The sequence below is a fragment of the Macrobrachium nipponense genome, chromosome 12 (assembly GCF_015104395.2).
Source record: "Macrobrachium nipponense isolate FS-2020 chromosome 12, ASM1510439v2, whole genome shotgun sequence".
Taxonomy (NCBI): Eukaryota; Metazoa; Arthropoda; class Malacostraca; order Decapoda; family Palaemonidae; genus Macrobrachium; species Macrobrachium nipponense.
The window spans coordinates 10,210,091-10,217,590 of NC_087205.1; positions in this window are offsets into that span (position 1 = coordinate 10,210,091).

The window sequence follows — 7,500 nt, forward strand, 5'->3', positions numbered from 1 at the left end:
TCAAGAATACTTTCTGAATGCAATTTTTTGGATGTTTTACAAAAACAGGATCTCTGAATATAAATTGCGCTGATTAGCTTTATAATAAAAGGTAAATAATTGTACTCACTTCTCTTGAACAGCTTTTCTTGATCAAAATTGCCTCAAGATACCGCTGTTGTTCTGAAATTAATTATGTAGGAAGGTTTTAATCCATTATTATTATAATAAAGTTCATTCTGAATAGAATTTCGTCTCGTAAATAAATAGACTCTCCTAAATTTAGCTGAACTTTTTATAACTTACATTGTGTGTGTATATACATACATACATACACACACACCACACACACACACACACACACACACACACACATATATATATATATATATATATATATATATATATATATATATATATAGTATATATATGCATATACATACATTTATTTATATATATATATATATATATATATATATATATATATATATATATATATATATATATATATATATATATATATATATATATATATATCTATGCATATACATACTTTATATATATATATATATATATATATATATATATATATATATGATATATATATATATATATATATCTATATATATATATATATATATATATATATATATATATATATATATTCATCTAATATCGGAAGCAGTCACTACACTTTGGTAATAACTCACTTCCTAAGTGAATTGTATTTGACACATGCACCTACCCCGACCAGAATTTGAAACTGGTTCATAAGTTGCTCCGAAGGTCAAGTGGATTCGATACCAAGCTATATTTATGGCCTAATCAATTTGAGTAAGGAAAACCCACGTGTGTATAAGTGTCGAAACTGCAATTAGCCAAGTGTTGTAAATTCAACCATCAGACTCCAAGGGGGAAGAGTTTGATATTGATTTTTTAAGTACAGAATCTGTGTTTTCGACATACGACATTGTAGACGCTTTTACCTAAAGTAAGTTCTTATTTATTTACCTAAAATGATAAACGGATGCAATTTGCCTTTTTGTAAATTTCTTTATTTTTAAGAGCTTGGAATGATGTCGAAATCTGTAAATGTATGTGTAAATGTTCTTCACGTCAAGCTCTCACGAAATTTTGGTATTATTGGTGTTGTCAACGTTAAACTAGCACCCTCACTCTTATGTATCTGGGAAGCAACTGCAGCACTACCGGTGTTAGCTGACGGTTTTATATAGCATTATATATTGCATAGAAAATTCGATTGCCCAGACAGACGTTGGGGGCATTTATTTTACTATATGAGTATTAGTAGAAAATATATGCTGATTAAAATCTTTTTCACAAGTTAAAGCGTCGGCAACCACAGCGTTATCAAAAGGCTTTGAGAGCTTAACTTAAGAGTATTTATTTATGCATAAATTTACAGAAATTGACATCAGCCAACGCTTAGTAACAGAAGAATTTACATAAATACAGGTAGTATCTGCTTGAAATTTAACTTCAATTGATAAAATGTAAATGTCTTTATATAAATTTTGAATGATTATTTAAAACTTGCTTTTTTTAAAAGGAAAGTTAATCGTTGGTGTTATTAAGAAATTGCTTTTGGTAGAAGGAACGATAATCCTTGATAATATTAAGAAATTGTTCATGGTAGAAGGAGAGAGAATCTTTGATAATATTAAGAAATTGCTCTTGGTAGAAGAAGAGATAATCCTTGATAACATTAAGAAATTGGTCTTGGTAGAAGGAGAAATAATTCTTGATAATATTAAGAAATTGGTCTTGGTCGAAGGAAAAATAATTCTTGATAATATTAAGAAATTGCTCTTAGTAGAAGGAGAAATAGTTCTTGAAAATATTAAGAAATTACTCTTGGTAGAAGGAGAAATAATTCTTGACAGTATAAAGAAATTGCTCTTGGTAGATGGAGAAATGATTCTTGATAATATTAAGAAATTGCTCTTGGCAGAAGGAAAGATAATTATAATACTTGATAGTATTAAGAAATTGCTCTTGGTAGAAGAAGAGATAATCATTCATATGTAAATAAAACGTGTACGTTTTATTCGGCTTCTGAATTTAAAATCTATATCAGTCTCTATTCGAATGATAACTGAGGATTGAGTTAACACCATTTGGCTAACTACGAGTTTTCGTCACTTCTACAAACACGACTTTTCCTTCCCCAGATTTATTGGGACTTAAATAACTCTTCATATCCAATTCAATTGATCTTGAGAGCAACTTACGACCCAAGTTCAAATTCTGGTCTCGGTAGATGTATTTGTCAATTATAATTCACTAATTCACTCTGGGTGAAAGTTATCACCAAGGTTTAGTAATTCCGGCGTTAGTTGATAATTGCTGCTTAATATTCATAAGTATAAAAAAAGTCATGTGCGTATAACTTACCAATCAGTTATCATCGGAGATGGTATCGATATCATATAAGGAACCTTAATTTAAAATGTATATAGTAGGTTTTATCTCACCTGACATAGCTCTGAAAAGCGATGTATACACACACACACACACACACACACACACACACACACACACACACACACACACACACATATATATACTATATATATATATATTATATATATATATATATATATAATATATATATATATTTACGTGGGTATGAGTGTCTGTTCTAAACATTTGTAAGACAATTTTCAGTATAGAGTTTGAAATAAACTATTGATGAATTTGCAATTATGCGCATGAATCTCAACTCGTTATAAAAGTAATTTTTTAAAATAAACGGAAACCTAGAAAACTTATATTTCTTTATATATTATTTATTTAAGAATGGTGTCAGCAAAAGAGAAATGTCTTTCATTATTTATTCCATTCTTTTCCAAGACATCACCGTGTCAGTAGTAGAGTCTATGAGACGGGGAAGAACGAATTATATCGACAGTGGAAATTAACCATAGTTTTGTGTCGTGAATCGATGGGATCCTAGACATATTCTTTTACACCAAAAAAACTATATATATATATATATATATATATATATATATATATAATATATATATATATATATATATATATATATATATATATATATATATATATATATATATATATATATATATACTATATATATATATATATATATATATATATATAATATATATATATACATATATAATATATATATATATATATCATATATATATATATATATATATATATATATATATATATATATATATATATATATTATATATATATTATATATATATAGTTTTTTGGTGTGAAAAGAATGTCTATTATCCCATCGATTCACGACAACAAACTATGGTTAATTTCCACTGTCTATAGTTCGTTCTTCCCGTCTCATAGATCTACTACTGACACGGTGAGTCTTGGAAAAGAATGGAATATAATGAAAGACATTCTCTTTTGATGACACCATTCTTAATAAAATAATATATAAGAAAATATAAGTTTTCCAGGGGTGACCGTTTATTTAGAAAAATTGACTTTTATAACGATTGAGATTCATTGCGCATAATTTCAAATTCATCAATAGTTTTATTTCAAACTCTATACTGAAAATTGTCGTACAAATGTTTAGAACACACACACACACATACACGTGTATATATATATATATATATAATATATATATATTATCTATATATATATATATTATATATATATATATATATATATATATAGTTATATATATATGCATGAACTGTCTCTGTGTTTTCTTACAATTGAATTCGAATGCCTAACACAGTTATCATTTTGAAACAGATATAGAAATACTTATGCAGATGCTACTACAACTTATGCTTATAATTATTTGTATACTTATAATACAAAAAATTATAACAACTGGAATGACTACAAGAAAAGTGTCCATCTGGTCGTTTCGTCAATAAGCGAGTCACTTTACAACTCAATTTCATATATGAATAACCTGTGATATTTAGAATAGGGCTAATTATGCTAATTGCTTTGCATCTGCCTTACCACATCATCGATGAAATGTTATTTGACTATTTATTGACAATAATTCTCAACCATTAGGTAGTAGATTATTTGTATAAATATAAAACTCTATGAATTTCCATACACAAATGGGGGGTACGTGAAGAAAACTTCCTGTAAAATTGTGTCCAAGTATAGTCTTAATATTCCTTTAACATCTCCACTAAGAAGATTCCTGCATTTTTTTATATACAAATTAATAAATTCAGAAGTGCATGTACATAAAATATGGAAAAAAACATACCTGTTTTATATTTCTTCTTTTCCTATTCATATAATGATATTTGGCACCTTCAATAAAAAAATAAAAAACCTCAGAGTTTCTTGTAAGTTATTTCTTGAAAGACAGTTCAAAAGGTAGTGATATAATCGTCCAATATATTGACGTATATTCTGTCTAGACGAAAGACATACAAACGGAGAGAGAGAGAGAGAGAGAGAGAGAGAGAGAGAGAGAGAGAGAGAGAGAGAGAGAGAATTGATCTCATTGATTTCCATACCTTTCGTCATTGTTTATTATTTACAGCATGAAAGAATGAAAAAACAAGTTGTCTTATTATTACAATCTTTTATATAGCTTGGCGTTGGATTATGCTGAATATCCAGTAAGTATAAATGATTTTATAATCGCCAATACTGAAATAAGGTGCATTTCATTTTAGGAAATGTGAGCATATTCTTTCATATCAGAGGAAATCATCACATGTGGTTGTAGGCTTCATAGTGAATTTGTCGTCAAGAGTAAGCTGCGTATATTTATTGTACATAATTGCATATATATGTCACTTTTATTTCTTGGTATCATAATAAGTTTTACTTACGTGAGTGGGATCTAAAGGAGCTATATTGACTGCAAAACTGATATGTTATATATATATATATATATATATATATATACATATATATATATATATATATATATATATATAAAGGTTTTTGCCACGAAGGAAAAAATGAAAAAAACGAGATAGCCGAGTACTTTCGGTTGCCTTAGTAAAGGTCGGAAGAAGACCGAAAGTACACGGCTATCTCGCTTTTTCATTTTTTCCTTCGTGGCAACAACTTTTATTTATACATAGCATCACTGTTTTATATACTTCGTGATCAAGTTACACACACACACATATATATATATATATATATATATATATATATATATATATATATATATATATATATATATAATATATATATATATATATATATATATATATATATATATATATATATATATCTATATATATATATATCTATATATATATATATATATATATATATATAGATATATATATATATATATATATATATATATATATATATATATATAAAGATATATATATATATACATATATATATATATATATATATATATATATATATATATATATATATATATATATATATATATACATATATATATATATATATATATATATATATATATATATATATATATATATATATATATATATATATATATATATATATATATATATATATATATATATATATATATATATATATATATATACATATATAATATATATAGTATATTATATATATATCTATATATATATATATATATATATATATATATACATATATATATGTTACGCCCATTTTGCAAAATTGGTCATTTTACAAAATTGCCGGCCATTATGCAAAAGGACCAAATTCGTGGTCACATTGCAAAATGACCTAAATTTCTCAACATTTTGCAAAAGGACCAAGATTTTGGAATAAAAGCTTGTCATTCACTTCTGCAAATCATCTCTTATAATATTGATTCATTTACTGGTTCATTTACTCGTTTCCCACTACGGGTAATTGTACTGTATAATTGTCGATCATTCACTTATTATCCCCCCTCTCTCTCTCTACAATAGTAAAGGGAGCTGACTGGTGACACTGTTGTCAGTAAGGCACTGCTGAAAGCAGGAGAAGACGACCAACGTAGTACTTTGTGTGCATTTTACTATACTCTGGAAATTTGTACAATGGGAAATAGAAAAACTAATTCTTATTCAAAGCTGGTCACGTCTGAGGAAAAGAAAGCATCAAATACTTCGAGTTTGTTGTACAGAAATGAATACGAACAAATTATGAATCGCTTGCATGAACTTAAACGTGCTAACATTAAAAAGACTCAGAAAGACTATCGTTTGTTACGAAAGTATGAAATCCTTGAGGTCACAGTTGAAGGTATCACCGTTTAGAATAAAAAAGGGAACTCATCTTTGATTCCCATGCGCTGAAGATGTGTTCGATGTGATCGATGCTATTCATCGTGCAAGTGGACATGGAGGTAGAACTATTGTCTTTATGGAAACAAGTGAAAAATATGCCAATATTTCAAGATCCAATATTGAGTTATATTTACAGTTCTGTGAGGAGTTTCATCTGAAAAAAAGCACTGTAAGCAAGTCTGTGACTGTGAAGCCAATTGCATCCAACAGCATGAACTCACGAGCTCAGGTTAGTAAACAAACACTGGTTAAGACCGTTGATAGCAATTTCATTATTGTCATGGCTTGTTGTCATAGGGGAGTCTTTAATACCCTTGCCTTTGTTCACGATTTTTTGGTGTTCTGTCTAGTTGTAGGTCGACTTGATCGATATGAAGAGCCAGCCAGATGGGAAACATCATTTCATTCTGAACTATCAGGATCACTTGACGACATTCCCAATCGCAGGGCTCGGTGGAACTTGCCAACAGGGATATTGAAGCAATTCTCGCATGTTGGATGAAGGACAACAACCCTACACAATGGTCACAGGGACTGCGCTTTGTCCAGTGGAAGAAAAATACCCGCTTTCACTCTGGAATTGGAAGGACACCATATGAGGTCATGTATGGACAGAAGGCTCGTCTTGCAGAGGCACTAGGTGTTGTAAATGAGGTCACAGACACAGAGGAGGAAGAGACAGGTGTTGAAGAGCAAGAAGAACCATCCGCTGTCATTAACTGCATCTCCTGTGGTAAAAGATATTTTGGTTCAAATGTGTGCAAGGTGTGTGAGAACCCATGTCCCTCTTATACTCCGTGTTCTATGATGAATAACGATGCTGATGAGCCTGTGCTTGTTCCATCTGCAGTCGGAGTCAGAGTATTCATACTGAACAAATGAAGGCCAACATAGAACAACAGAAACAAGCCCCCAAAAATTATCGCTAATTCTGTGAGGAGATTTGAACCAGCTAAAGTAGGAGACACTGTGATGGTTCCTGTTCCATTAGTTGACCGTGGACGTGCAGAGTTTCCTAATGTGAAGGCAGGTGTTTTTCAGGCATTGGGCAATGGCACATACAAGCTTGGTACATAACATGGCCTGCTTAAACAGGTGTACACTCGCAACCAATTTATTCCATGTCTAGAAAAATTCTTTTCGCTAGATGATGTTGTACAGGAGCGGGAAGTAAGTCTGCGGGAAGTAGCTATTGCAGAATCAATGGGACAAGGTCAGGGATTCGCTAAACGCTCTTGCACTAAGTCATGTATGACCA